Source organism: Topomyia yanbarensis, chromosome 2, assembly GCF_030247195.1.
Source record: "Topomyia yanbarensis strain Yona2022 chromosome 2, ASM3024719v1, whole genome shotgun sequence".
NCBI lineage: Eukaryota > Metazoa > Arthropoda > Insecta > Diptera > Culicidae > Topomyia > Topomyia yanbarensis.
Window position 1 is genome coordinate 144,118,603 of NC_080671.1, and position 16,215 is coordinate 144,134,817.

The following is a 16,215-nucleotide window of genomic DNA, read 5'->3' on the forward strand; positions in this document are numbered from 1 at the left end:
CTAGCGTTGCTAATTTTATTTTGATTCCACCACCCAATGTGGCTACGCCACATCGCTTTAGCGCGTGCTGTCCGACTTCGCTACCGCTCAGTCAGACTTAATCTAGGGGTAGCCCCTATGTTTGAGTAAGCCGGGCAAGCGATTGGATCACAGGTTTGCTTGCTGCCGACGGCGGGTCGGCGGCTACCTCGTCCGGCGGATCCTCAGTGACTTTTTTGTTGTTTTGGTTGCTAGGCCTCGGTTATGCGGCTAAACGCATCGTACTGGTACACCTTAAACAGAGGTTTCTAACGGGTATCGGATGGTTACCGGAACTTAGTAAAGTTCAACCGGAAATGAGCCGAAATTCTGGATGGTTTTAATTCGTACTCTGGCTCCAGTGACACAACCGATTTCAACTAGAATACAAATTAGTCAGCATTCCGGCTAAGCTTAACTGGGAAGTTTCCTAAAATTCAATCTGGGAAATAAAAATTTTCTGGTAACGCTCCGGCACCCCGTTGAACTCTAACGATTTCGCCATCTGGGCGCCAGCTTGACACTACGGAATGAACTTTGCTTACTTTCGACAAGTTTTGATTCGAGCCAACAACATCCAGCCGTAGTTTTATTCATAGGCTTAGGAACATTAATCAGAGTTCAACTATACGACGTGAACTGTTAAATGATTCATTACATCTTGAATCTGACCTGGTTTTCGCAATTACGAATTAGTTCACAAGTTCAACGCATATTTTCTTGTTATCTATTTCACGAAGCTCGAAATATCACTCACATGAATCCTTTCATTCATCATGATTCCTAATATATTAGTCACGATTCACTATCCGTCTTCGTGAAATAGTTCACAAAATCATGAAATATTGTTCTTGTATACGTAAACTGATTCATGATTCCTAGCGAATTAGTTACAACTCACCATTCGTGCTCTTGAAATAGTTCACAAAATCTTAAAATATTGTTCATGTATTCGTGAACCGATTCATTATAGTAACAACACCCCAGCCAACATTTTGATTAATTTTAATAAGTTGTAATTTGATTAACTGTACTTTTCAACGATATGAATTGATTGTATAAAATGCACAGAACTCTTCTATGTGAACAAAAGTGGAAGCCATATACGTACAACAAATCGGTATAGTAGAACTATGTGATTTACGACGAATTTTGATCTCATCAGAAGCATTATACAATCATCTAGCTTATCATTTTGAGTTTATATATGATCAACTTTACAATCACACATGAAGGTTTATGCAGCTTAAGGTCCCCAATGGTGTAGCAAGAAGTATTTTTTTAAAACTAATATTATAAAAATAAAAAACAGGATGAAATTTCCATAATTCTGTTATAATACACAGTTACGCCCACACTGGTAGATATGTTTTTCATGGGTGAGGTTGGAGTTACTGGAACATCAATTATTAAAAGCAGGTAGCTACGCATTTACTTCCAGTTTCGAACCTGAGATCTTCGTATTCCCAGCATAGCCGCTATGTACTCATCTATTTATACACTGTCAAGCAACGATTACATTTGATCATTTTTGTCGCTTTGTGATTACGATCTAAAAATACCATAATCCAACCTCAATATGGCACTCCAATGATACGTTCTATACCTGTCAAATCACAACGTACATTCTGTACTCAAGCCATTTTTATTGCTCAAATATTGAACTAGTCTGGCAGAGAATTTGCGAAGTGCTATAAGGAGGTGACTATTTTTTGATCGATTTTGCAGTTTAATCCAATTGCAAATTAATTTCTATACAATGTTTCAAAATTGTCTTTATTATTCCGCATGTACAATTTTGTTTTAAGTTGTAGTGGACTAATAAATAACTTCAAGTCAACATTTTGTATTTCGATCACAGATTTGCATTTTATGTGAACTTGTTACAACAAAACATAATTTTTGCTTGCACTATTTGTAATTTTGATTTAGCCTGTCATTATTTGTAATTTATTGTAAACTTTTATATACGATTGCTGGTTTGCTGGGTCACTATTCGTGCCCGTTGAACAATTCACAAAATCCTAAAATATTATTAATGTATTTGAACTGGTGCATGAATAATAGTTCGGTACTAGAATGGTGAAATAGTTCACGAAATAAATCCATTCTACCTACCTTTTCTGAAAGCTCAACTGTACTCGTTAGCATGTTAGTATGCGTATAGAAACAAATGTACTCACGTCCGTCATGTTTCGAATCAAGAAAAATAGTTATTGGAAAAATTAGCGACCTATTTAAATGCTGCTTTCGAAAAAAGCTGCCATTTTTCGTCACACTAATAAAGTGTGCTTGGACATGCAATATGTACCGTGACAGAAACCACAGCTATTTTTTAAAAAGCAGCATTTAGTTAGGTCGTTCTTTTTGCCAGCAACTATTTTCCATGATTCGAAACGTGATTATCAAATAAATTAAGTTTTATTCGTACTTTGCAGTTTAATAATAATTAGATATGAATAAAACACAGGTGAAACTATTTTTCTTACCCGACAAAGACGCAAATGACACTAAGATTAAAACCTCTATAATCAAAATATGAAAATAGTACGCCTGATACTATGGGAACGATTTTAATCGCCCCGTGCAGCAACTGTGAATTTAGGTGGCTAAGCGCGGATAACCTTTACTTAATTACGTCTTCATCACTTCTTTAGCTTAGAGTTATCTTAGTATTTATCTTTGAACATTTATAAAATATAGTACAAAAACATACCATTTTGTCCTACTTTATGCGTTGGATCACAACTCCCCACCAAAATGAAAACTACCGATTTCCCGTATTTCACACAATCTGCCATATCTTAAACACCATATTGATTATTTTAAATTGCTTCAGCCTGTGGATGTACTAAGATATCCTCTTCAAAAACCGATTTAAAAATTGACAATCGACCGATGTTTACAGTAGTTAGGCCCCGAAAACAAAAACTATGTTCAGAACTCTCCACCATCCCGAAATTTTTGTATTATTTTATTACAATTAATTATATTTGATGCTCCAATGAATCGCAATAGGCCAATCGCACAAAGTACTCCTTACTGATTATTATATATCTGTTAGGTTAAGTTGGATCTAATTGGCTTTTTGCAAAAAAAAATCCCGGTTACAAAAAGTAACCTGAACCCTCTCAAGCAAGTGACAGGTTACAGACCAACAGCCTGTAATCAGCTTAACCATTTGGACTTTGTTTGTTTGGGGCTGGACTCGAAAAAGCGAGTGGTGTGCATTACAATAGTCGTTTATGAGATTATTTTATATAGTTTCCGTGTCCATTAAAATACGATTTAACAATTTACATTTTATTGCATGGCACCATGCAGTAATTGTCACTGTAGTATAGGGCACAATTAAAGTGAAAACCTGAACGAATCATGAATCATACCTAAGAAAAAGCTGAATAAAGACATTCTCTGCATTATACCCAAGCCTCAGTGATTGTATGGCAAGGTCGCCAGTTAAACCACAAATAGTGCCATACCAGTGCGGACCGTAACAGTAGTAATCCGACAAAGCACCACAGTCGCATAAAAGATTGCATGACTCATGAACTGCCATGGCACCAAGTAAACGGTAAGCATTTGTCGGTTGTTTGATGCTAGAAGCCAAACAAGGATTTTAGAAAAAAAATATAGGAAATGTAAAAAAACATGAGAATGCTGCCATGTTTTTTCTCTGTCAGACCAGGTGTGCACTCTAGTCGGAGAGTGGCGTCAAATTGTCGTCGAGTATTTAGGTGGTATGGATCCGACTAACACTTTCGGTATTCGCATGCAATCGAAGCTAGCGTCGCGGGGGGTGGGGGTTGAGTTGGGGAACAATTTATGTTTGTCTTATCATAGTATTAACTTTTCTTAATGCGTTTCCTCGATTCTTGATCGGAGAATGCCCTGCTCAAACAGACGCAGACAATCATCGCCATTAGCTGCAGAGCCTTGGACCAAAATTATTTGAAGGGTTTCCCCATACTCGAATTACCATTTCTGCAGATTCGCCTGTAGGATGAACAGTCGTAGGATTTAGTTGTTGTCGTTGATGGGCATGGCACTTCTGATTGTGGTGCGCGGAATCAGGTATAGGTACTTGACAGCATGAGTTTAGACGTACAGTTTGGAAGTACGTGTTACTGCTAAATAGTAGTACATATATGCACATACGACGCCCCTTCATTAGAGCCGTTTGTCCCTGATTGGATCAGATGTGGGAGCGTCAATGTGGATGTTGATTTAATGACATTCTGAGGTTAGTGTCATTCAGTGTTCAATATGTGAGGTTAGCTGTTGATTGCGAGCTGTCCATTGGTGTACTAATAGGGGAAGAAGGTTTTTGTCAAACTTTGAGAAGCTTACCTTTTTGAAGTGTGTCAAGGGGTGTAGATGTGGTGGCAAAAGGCTGCAATTTGAAAGATAAATACTTTATTAGTTTTGTTACCTAAAGAATGACCGCAAAGTGGTGTTATCGGTTCAGCCAGTTACAAGCTACATTTATTTCACCGCCATAAGTGAGCAGGAATTCATATTTTGTTACTGTTTTGGCATACACCAAGAAATTAAATGTTGCAGCACAAAGTTCGCAACATTTTATAAATGAATTAACATCCATCATAGAACAAGATGCCAAGTTTTTACAAGCTGAAAAGTGTAATGTAAACAAATCCCTCTGATTCAAATGATCATTCCTAAAAAAATCGACGCCATAAATTAGGCGCCCTTCTGCCACTCACAGCATGCTTTTCGCTGGCGATAAGCTTTCATGCTATCATCATTTCTTTCACATTTTTGGCACCATTCCGACACAATCACGTCCAAGCGTGGGCGCTTCCAGAAGCGACAAAGTTTTTACGATTGCGTAATTTTTCCCGTTTTCCCACAATCCAGTTAGTGTGAGGACTACTCCCTTTGGAGCGTCACAGCTAAGTGAAAGAAAAATGATACTCTTCAGCTTTTGAAAAGGACCATCTTGGAGGAGGATTAGTGCATCAGTGCGTCAAGCCACGGGATCGATCTCCGTTAAATGGCTGTTCGGGTTGAGAAATTATCTATCTTACGTAACTTGACAAAATTTAGTGAAGTGATCTAACTCGCTATGAAATAGTGTAATGAATATAAAGTAGCACAAGAAGCATCATTCCCAGACTCAAACGAAGAAGCACTTTCAAACGTTTAACTTTGAGGGAACGAACGGTCACCCAGATTGAATTGCGTTTCTCTTTTTGCATCTTGAAGCACCGAACAAGCAGCTTTGCCATTTCCAGGCTACAGCGAACCTCAATCGGTCCCCCATGAGATGAAGAATCGGCAGTTTTTGCTGGTTGTAAATTTCTCTAATGACGCTATTGTTTGAAGGTAAACGGTTGAAATAAGATTCTACTACGGTTGTGATTTTTGTCGTGTGACCGCAAAAAATGAAAGTAGTAAAAATATGTGTTTTCTTTTGTCACTTCGATTACGTTCGGTGATGGGACGAAAGGAAAGACTCAGTGAGTCACGATTATGGTTGCAAAAAGCAAGTTTCTTCGTAGGTAAACCCTTCGCTTTGGGCAGTTATGGGACCCAGATCGATTTGGCAAACGCGTGGTGTTTAATATTAAGTAATGTTTGCAGTAGTGGCAGCAGGGAGGTAACAGCTGCCACGTGTAGCATGTGGCTCATGACAGTTTATAAACATTGGATTTATTGAAACCGATCGACCAATCCCCGGAGGGGGCTGCTCAGCTGTGGCCACTATGGGATTAATGTTGCTCGGTTTTTGCGGGAAATGCGTTTCAACATCGCTTTTGATGTTTATAGATTTGATGTGGATTTTATGAATGGCTTTGATCGGGGTAGTTTGGTTTCATACAACTTTGGTACGGTGTGTATCGCATATGTTTGACCCAAACCGGACCGATACAATTGCGTCAGGTTTGGTTAACATTTATTAGATTAGTTGTAAATTGAGCTTGTCAATGAAAAGGGTTGCCAAAGTTCGTCCCACGCAAGCATTGTATTTTATGGTAATTAACATCAAGTAGACAAAGGTTAGATGATGAAAGTATTAAAATAATGGTTTATTCCAAGAAGGAATTTAATCGAAGGTTGTCTATTCGACAGTTTTTGCAACCGATTTTTCTATTCTGGAAAATTTGGAGCTAATATAACAATCCGACTTACTATCCAAAAAATAAACTATAACTTCTATAGTTCAATTTTAGTTTGTCGTTATTAGCACAATGAAATGAATTAATTTCGAAGACCAGACCAATATTTCTCCATTTTCGGAAAATAGTTAAAGAGTTACATCACTGAAGAGCTCGAAAAAATAGGTATATCTCGGGAATTTTTCTTGCCGAAATAATGGGATGAATCGAAATATTGTTAAATGGGATTTATAACATAAATAATGAATCACAAAATATCATTTTTTTCAAGTAATTTCATCACAAGATGGCGGCTGTGCAGCCTTTTGCCCCACGCGGAATTCCTTATGACAACAGCAAGCGACGTAGGTAGGTTTTTTTTCGATATTTTGATTTTTCGTGAAACGACGCACTTTTGAGTGGCAAAACGCCGAAAATGGCAAAAAAATCGACACAAAATGGAGAATTGAAAAAAAAGGAATTTAAAATAAAATCCTTCGTACGTCGCTATCAATTTTGAATATACTATGAAAATTTCAAAACGATCAAAAATCATTTGTTTGAGTTACATTTCCAGGCCACCTTAACAAAGTGTTATCGAGAAATACGTGGTCAAAGTTTTCAGTACACTCGGGGTTTAGATAAGAGGCGTTGTGGCAAAATTGAAAATTTGAACATTTCCCGAGTAACCAATAAGCATTATAATGTAGCCTAATATCTGGTTTTGATACACATAAAAGCAGTCTTATAGAGTTGTTAAGCCCTAAATACTAATGTAATGCGGGTATTATGCCAGAAAAGTCGAAATATAGTGCTATTACTGTGCAGAGATTGACAGCTCGTTTCTGCAGTACTAATGCTATTATACAGCACCAGCGCACAGTGGTCCCAAAGAGCAAAAAAGGGGTTTTTTTAGATTGCGTCAAAACGGTTGACTTTAGCAATATGGTGTCTTTAAGAAAGTTTCTTGGAGTAGAACTCCCCTTCTTTCTGTCTTATTAGATTAATGATTAATTCCCCTAATAGTAAGTTACGAAATTTATTTTCTCCAATAATTCAGATAGACAAATACTTACTTCAGCAAAGTTGTAGAGAAACTCGTTACAAACATTTTACCCGAAGACTTCAACTCTCTATCTTTTAAGGTTTTTGAGATATGGGACATTATTTGTAAAGGGCCCCTTAAAACAGTTTTTTCATCATAAGTTTTCTTCTAGATTTTTTCCATTATATAAATGTTCTAGAACATTGTTTGGACTATTAAACTGCATTACTTTGCCGAAGATGGAAACTTGCTAGCGCTAGTATGTGTGGAGATATTCACGTTTTTTGATTGAAAATAGCTCTTTTTCCAATGCCGATAACTTTTAAACGGGCAAAAACGGGCAAACCACTTTGTAAACAAATTAAAGTGCAAGAAAAGCACAACAAATGCTGGCGGCCCTCTATGGAAATACTTGAGCTGAAGTTTGTCTTATCCCGTCATCAAATGCAATTGATTACTCGCAGTTTGGTTGCTCTTGCGCCATTGTTATGAAGTCGGCGCAAGGGAATTGTAAGTTTCCGGTGTCACGCGTATGCATTGAGTTTTTGAACAACTGTAACTTTTGACCCAAGCAAACAGAAGTTCGGATAATACTTAACCGTTGTGTGTCCGACGCGGTACCCGGGTACCTTTTTAAGTTTCAATTAATTAAATTCCTATGTTTTATCCATAGCTGGAAATTGAAATTTTGTGCCATCTTAGAACTTCACTAAGTCAAGCTTTTGGGTTAATAATATTGTTGATATAGAAAGGGTGGGAGTGAGGAGGGGCTCCTGAATTTTTTTATTACGTAACAGGCCGACGTGGGTACCCGGGTACCCACAAAACTAAAATGCCCATAACTTAGGTAATATCCAACCGATTTCGATACTTTTGGCCGTTTTGGATTCAGCAACTCATCCACTTTTGGACTTGGTAAAAATGAATCGGGTTACTTCATTCGGGTCCCGCGAATCCGGGTTTCCGGAAGCAGGTTCCAGAGCTGGGGTACTATTTGCGAACTTCAATGGAATACTAGCAATATGGGTATCAAAATTCTTGGAATTGCATCAGTAGGCCGTATCTCGTGGTTTTGGAACCATTTGGTGATTTGACCCCGGAACGGACATTCCGGAGCAGGTTCCCGTGGGGCCGTGAGTGGCCATTCCATTCCAATTCCGTTTTTCAAATTGCCATAGGGTCCCGTAACAATAGAAAACAGACTTCCGAGACAATTTGAAGAGTTTTGATACTCATATTGCTTGGGCATTATTAAAATTTACAAATCACATCCTAGTACTGGAACATTACTCCGGAAAATCCGGATTACCAAAAACCAGATCCATTATTCCGGTTCTATTGTACAGAATCAAAAAGTAGACGAGTTCCTGAATCCAAAACATCTAAAAGTGTCCAAATCGGTTAAAGGAAGCCATAGTTATGAGCATTTCAATTTGTGGGTACCCTCATTGGCCTGTTAAAGGTGTTTTTTTTTGTTGGACACATAACTGTTAAAAACCACACTTTAAAATTCACAAAAAGTTCTTAGCGAACTTTCAAGCTGCTCAAGCTTTAATAGAACTGCTTAACCCGCTATTAGAACATAAAACGTATTGCAAAATTACTTAAAACGAGAAGCTTATGTAGTTCCTTTATATCAACTTTTGGTTGCTTGGGTATTTACTCAAGAATGGATAATTATTACGACTTTAACCCTTTATTTCAGAACTAACAGTAGGGGATGGGTGTAGCGTAGTTGGTAAATGGATTGCCTTGTACGCAGCGTACCTGGGTTCGAGTCCCAACCCCGCACATAGGGTTAGAAATTTTTCATAAGAGATTTTTCTAACCCTAAGAGGCGAATGACCTTAAGGTTTAAACCTCCATAATCGAAATAAAAAAAACTAACAGTAATATATGGTGATGTATTTAATGCCAGAACAGCTCTAGTATGGACAAACTTAGGCTCTAGTATTTCCATAGAGGGCCGCCTTCGGGAGATCTGATTTTTCCAGCATTTGTTGTGCTTTTCTTGCACTTTAATTTGTTTACAAAGTGGTTTGCCCGTTTTTGCCCGTTTAAAAATTATCGGCATTGGAAAAAGAGCTAATTTCAATCAAAAAACGCTTTTAATCCACCTAACAGTGTGATGAGACATTTCTTATAACTCTTATCACTCTCTTCGGATATTATATCGTTTGAGAACATTTAGAACTTGATGCTTCGCGATGTTTTTGATAACACATACTACATGGGATAGTGGCAGGACTCAGAGAATCGCTCAAATCAGCATAGGACAACATCAGTGCTAGAAATCTCAAACCAAATCAATGGGAAAGCGAAAAATGGCCCATAAAATAGACATACAAACGAATTATTGCTAATGCTCTGTTAATAAAATATCTAAATTACTCAATCAATGCATTGTGGTGGGAAAACTGAATTTTCCTAAAGGGGTTATGTATATTGTACTGAGCCAAAAAATCGATTTTTTTTTGAATCGAAATGAAGTTTATACTTTACTCAAATTTCCAACGCGACTGAGACCTAAAAATCAACGCTTTTTCTGGAAAAAAGCGATACTAGCAGTGACACCATTCAAAGAAAATCAACAGTGAATATTTCCAGACTTGGTTTTATTTCCTATTTAAGAACTATTGTGATTTTTACATCCTAGATTGCATGATTCAGTGATCGAAACCCAAAACTTCATGAAGTATTTGAAATTATTAAATTAAAATTTGTGTTTGCTATTGAAATTGACAAAATGATAGTATCGCCCCTTTGACGATTGTTTACTTTTTCGGTCCCACCTATCAGCATTGAAGTATCGCCCTTACGTTTTTTTTACAATACCAATTTTACAATTGGTGGGGGTTTGGTGAAAATCGATCTTACTGTCCAAACGGCATAATTCCGAAACCGTAATTTTTGAAGTTTTAAAATCATGCAGAATTAATTTTTCAGAAAATAGTAACAGAGTTCGTGTCTTTAGCGAATTTGTTGAGACTTTATTGTAGTGATGAATATTAACCTGAGAACATTCACCATAAATACTTCTTGGACGATATACCGTCAAAATTATTTTATCAAATGATGCGCTGTTTAACGTTTGTAAAACTCATCGAAGATACTAAACCTCCGAAATTGGCGGTTTCAAAATGATACTATCTTGACCTTAAATTACTGTTTTTAAACATTTGACCTATACATATAATTGGTCATACAACAAAAATCAAATTCTCATCAAAATCAAAAATTTTAAACTAGTTTTAATTTTAAAGTAGCAACCACTCACTGCATACTCCCTCCGGGCCGGTATGATTGACGATTTTTAGAGTGATTTCTATATGAGAAAGGCAAAAATGTACCAAAGTCCAAAAAAGTCAATTTTTGTCAAACATCTCAATGTTTCATGCATTATAAAGTCATTTGGCATCAAAAATACAAATTTGATTTTGAAAATTTTTCATTTCAGTTTATATGGGAATTTGCTGTGTGATTGCATTCTTCAACTCATAACTCCGGAACCGGAAGTCCAATCAATAAAAAAAATCAATTGCAGCCGATGGGAAGGTTGTACCTTTCATTTGAGACTAACTTTGTGCAAATCGATCCAGCCATCTCTGATTAACAGAGGTCATATTTTTTCCACATACACACATACATACACACACAGACATTTTCCGATCTCGACGAACTGAGTCGATTGGCATATGACACTCGGCCCTCCCGGTCGGGATTAGATTGACGAATTTTAGAGTAAATGAGAATGGCAAAAACATTTTTAGCAAATGTTAAAAGTTATGCATTTTTTGGTGCGCAGTTCTATGTTTTATAGACATTAAATCAATGTTAACTTCGCTTCCTATTAAATAAAGACCCTTATTACAGTACATCTCTACAAAAACGAGCTCAATTTGAAAAGAAATCTGAGGATTATGATTGATTACAGAACTCTGGAATTTTCTATTGGAATGTTTTCAGGCAGGATTTTGATATTGATGCAATTAGACAACTGTGAAATCAAGACCAATAGATCAGTTACATATCAGGACCCCATTCCGACAATTTATCAAAAGTCCTCATGATGTTTACAACAACAGGTTATCAATCTACGGATCAGATAATTGTTATTGTAATATTGAATTAAATCAGTCTGCATCAATAAATTTTCAACTTCAATCCAATTTTTTGTGTGGGTATGTTGGGGGGGGGGGGCGTTGTATGGTGTTAAACCCCAAAACCTTCTCTTGGCTACGCCGTTGCTTGGAGTTATTTATTTCGCTTTTCATTTTCCGATATGTTTCAGATCGATCCGATGGTCATGAGTTAGAAAAATTGCAGTCAGAAGGTTCGCACAAATGAACATTTTTGCACTGATAAGTTATCAAGTTCCTTCCAGACAACTTGGAAGTGTTCGGTGATTATTTCTAGCGGTTGTAGATAGAAAAATGGAATACAAAATTCGTGTTATCGAAATAATGTTTGGCTTATTTCAATGGATTATTACTATATTGAACAATAAATAGGCGACAAAGAGTAATCCACAAACAACAAGCCATAACTTTTAAAGTATTCAAAATAGATATTTGAAGTCTTCAGTAAAGTTATTCGCAAAAGTAAGAGCTACAAATTTGCTGAAGGGATCATTTCGATATAATCACTTCCAAGAAAATTTGTGAAAATATCTCACTCATAGGGGGATTAATCAGCAAAAGCACAATACCAAAAGAAAGGGCATATTGCCTCCATTAAATTCATCGAAGATACTATTGACCTAAAATAAGCCGTTTTGGCGTTAAAAATAGATTACATGTTTTTGGTCATATTTCTGGCAATGGGAAATGATAAAAATCTTTCGTCCGAATTTAATGTTAAATATCTCTTTTGATAATAGTCCGATTTCAACAATCTATAGCTTGCTCGAAAGGTATTCGTTAAAGCTATCTAAAAACATATAAATTGTAAATCTATATTGTCAATTTCGGCAGATAATTTAAAAAAACTGCAAAAAACGCCATTTTTTCGCATTCAAACATTCATATCTTGGAAACTAAACATCAGAATCAAAAACAAATTAATAGCGTTCATACTGTTTTTTAGTTCTTTCATTTAAAATTGGTTTGGATAAGATCGGTTCAGCCATTGCTGAGAAACACGAATGAGAATTTGTCCGTTACATACACACACACAGACACACACACACACACACACACAGACATTGTCCCAAATCGTCGAGCTGAGTCGATTGGTATATAAGACTCGGCCCTCCGGGCCTCGGAAAAAATCTTGAAAGTTTGAGCGAATTCTATACATTTCTTTTATAAGAAATGTAAAACATGAATATCTCCACACATACTAGCGATACCAAGTTTCCATCTTCGGCAACGTAATGCAGTTTAATAGTCCAAACAATGTTCTAGCACATTTATATAATGGAAAAAATCTAGAAGAAAACTTATGATGAAAAAACTGTTATTAAGGGGCCTTTTACAAATAATGTCCCATATCTCAAAAACCTTAAAAGATAGAGTTGAAGTCTTCGGGTAAAATGTTTGTAACGAGTTTCTCTACAACTTTGCTGAAGTAAGTATTTGTCTATCTGAATTATTGGAGAAAATAAATTCCGTCTCTCACTATTAATCATTAATCTGATAAAACAGAAAGAAGGGGAGTTCTGCCCCAAGAAACTTTCTCAAAGACACCATATTGCTAAAGTCAACCGTTTTGACGCAATCTAAAAAAACCCCTTTTTTGCTCTTTGGGACCACTGTGCAGCGCACAAATGTCAAATTTGAAAGCCTTATATTGGCACTACCAATGCTATTAAAAAGCTTCAGCTGGCTGTAATTTTACGCCATGGTTTTAAAACCATTTCTTATGTTTCCTTTCGGCATGATGAGCAAAAAGGAAAAAAAATAAATGTTTAAAACCGTAATTGACTCTCTTCCAATGCATTGTAATGAATATCCTTAATGGGTTTTCGTTCTAACATGATATGAATGTTTTACGAAAATTACCTTTAGTAAGTCTCGAACTGAGATACCGTGCCTTGTCCTTCACTGCGTTTGCTGCCTAGACTATATTGCATATGTTCGATTAAAATGAAATATGCCGAATATAATCTTCAAGAAGCGTTACATAACAAATAAACCCACAGCATTACAATAGCATTATATCGGCTTTCTATTTGCTCTATAATGGCACTGAATGCACATGTAAAGCTTACATGCTATAAAGATCCTTGAAGCATGTACGATCTCGACGAACTGAGTCGAATGGCATATGACAATCGGCCCACCGGGCCGGGATTATGTTGGCGATTTTAGAGTGATTGCATAACCTTTCTATATGAGAAAGGCCAAAAGGTGCCAAAGTCCAAAAAAAGTCAATTTTAGTCAAAAAATTTTTTTTCGAGGTTTCATCAAATCTTTACGTTTTATGCATTTTAAAGTCATTTGGCATCAAAAATGCAAATTCGATTTTGGTATAATCCCTTACTCCCCCCCTTTAAGAATTTTTCATTTCAGTTTATATGGGAGTTTGCTGTGTGGACGCACTCTTCAACCTGTAACTCTGGAACCGGAAGTCCAATCAATAGATAGCAGCCGATGGGAAGGTTGTACCTTTCATTTGAGACTAAGTTTGTGCAAATCGGTCCAGCCATCTCTGAGAAACAGAGGTGACATTTTTTTTCGCATACACACATACATACACACACAGACATTTTTCGATCTCGACGAAGTGAGTCGAATGGCATATGACATTCGGCCCTCCGGGACGGGATTAGGTTGACGATTTTTAGAGCGATTACACAATGTTTAACCAATTGACCCAGGCAAAATTTTTAATTTTGATTGACCATCAAAAATAAGTGGTTGAATGTGACAACGTTCGAATCGAAGTGCCTGTGTACATGGATAATGAGAAAATCGAGATGCGGCAATATGATCTGGCATCCAGAGTCTGATATCAAATTGAAAACCTGTTGTGATATAATATATATAGTTAATGTTTATGCAGGTTTCAACGAAAAAGTTCAAAATGGAGAGCTCAAAAATGGTCTTATGATATCAACCAGAAAACTTTCTGACTGACTTATTAACATGTTGAAATCTCGTGTTGATAACAAAATAAGTATTCAATTTGATGTTTCGCCAAAGAAATATGAGCATATATTCTTTGAAGAAACGCAGTGTATGTAAGGATAGTGAAATGAGATCAATATTTGATGTCATATTTTATACATCTATGATGCAGACATAAAAATCTCAGGTCAACATTTACGGTTACGTTTTACATGCAATTGGTGAGGAAACATATAATTGGAAAAATTGCGTAGAAAACCTGAGTGCATATTACCATGTTCGAATACGCAGGTGGGCGTTTGAATGTCACGTGTGTTAGTGTGTATATAATTTCGCATGTATGAAATCGTTTGTATAACCGTGTGAACATTTGCATATTCGCGCGAACCGCGATTCTGATGTTCAATTTTTAGTGTACGGTTCAGATGCAGAAAGATTACCGATAGGTCTCTGTTATTCTGAAATGGGTAATTGGAAAATCGCGGGGCTAACACCGGCTACATCCCGAAATCAAGTTTTTTGCATGGGGAAGTCAGACTATAGGCAGAAAACTTTTTTTCCATAATACCACTGCCGGCCAGTCGGATTTAGAAGGTTAACACACACACAAGGTTCAGATGCTGGAAGAGAGTGAGCTCCTCCAGAGAGATAGCATGTTGACACAACCGCTGGAGTGTTTTTAGAGTTGTTAAATCGTGGTTGTAGGTATGCGTAAACGATCGAGTTTCTGTTATCGTAAAAGATTCTAGTGTTTGCATGTTATTGTGCCCGTTCTTTTCATCATAGCTAACCTATGGGATAAGTGTAAATATAAACTACTAAATATTTCTTTTAATGTCTCAATTGCTTTCTTTCGTTGCGGAACAAACGTAAGTAATTTCTGCATGAAAAGTTTGTTTAACACAATTATTCTTCTTTCCAATAAACCCAACATTATATCCATCAATTAATGTTGGGTTTATTGGAAAGAAGATAATAAACCAATCAATGTCGTGCAATTTCTGTGATATCGCCATATTTTCAGTGTAGTATTCATTTTTAGTTTATTAAAATTACTTATGTAATAGTTTACAATTCGACTGATTTCGTTGAGATCGGCAAATGTATTATGTATGTGGTTGTATTTTCTAACTCATTTTGGCTGGATCGATTTGCACAAACTTAGTGTCTAATTAAAGGTACATCTGCTGCTGTATTTTTCGTCGATCACAGATCCGGTTTCGGAGTTACGGGTTCAAGAGTGCGGCTACACGGTAGTGGATTATAAATCCTTTTCACTTCACTTCAACTAGGGGCGGGTCCAGAATAAAATTTCGTAGGGATCTTAAATTTGGATTTTGAATTGAACATTGTACAATACGTAATACGCAATAATCGCATTTAATACAAACCAGTGAAAAATGTGATTTCAATTGATGTTGAGTTTGAAACTAATTTAAAATTTCTTAACAAGTTCAAAATTTTTGGGGATCCTTAAGACCATTCTCCTGGATCCGACCCTGATTTCAAGTGTTTCAGCGTTGACCCGTAACTTCTAAAGTTCATTGTATATTAGTGCAAATAGTACTGAATATGTAAGAGAATTTTCACCATTATATTGAACATAACAAGCCGTGGAATCGTTGTTTGGAGAAATAAGAAAAACACAATTGCACCACTAGGCGGATTAAAACAGCTTTTTTCTGCGAACTCGCACGATTCTGCCATTCATTGTGCTTTCATTTATAATGCTCAGAACGAGGGACTTTTACATTCGAAAGTGGTGCTCTAAATCGTTGCCACTGGTGACCAACTTTGAAGCTCGACGTTTTAAGTATTTCTGCCTCCTTCCACTTCGCGCTATGGGGGAAATAAAAATATTTCTCCACTTGAACAAGGTACACAGCAAATGACTCATGGGCAAGGTAAACAGCAAAGCTCTCATATTTATGGCATCATCTTGAGCCACGGCTAGTTCATTGCT

General features: G+C 36.7%; 1 protein-coding gene across 3 annotated transcripts in view; it reads right to left on the bottom strand.

Moving 5' to 3' along the window:
• The window catches only part of LOC131681609 (solute carrier organic anion transporter family member 5A1), a 194,511-nt gene that overhangs the window by 104,743 nt on the left and 73,553 nt on the right, over window positions 1-16,215 (bottom strand). For 2 of the 3 annotated variants that reach the window (XM_058962501.1, XM_058962502.1), the window contains exon 3: window positions 4,369-4,411. The exons of the other annotated variant lie outside the window; for it this stretch is intronic. The gene's annotated coding sequence lies outside the window, so the exon portion shown is untranslated. The remainder of the gene's footprint in view (window positions 1-4,368; window positions 4,412-16,215) is intronic. 3 annotated transcript variants of the gene reach the window in all.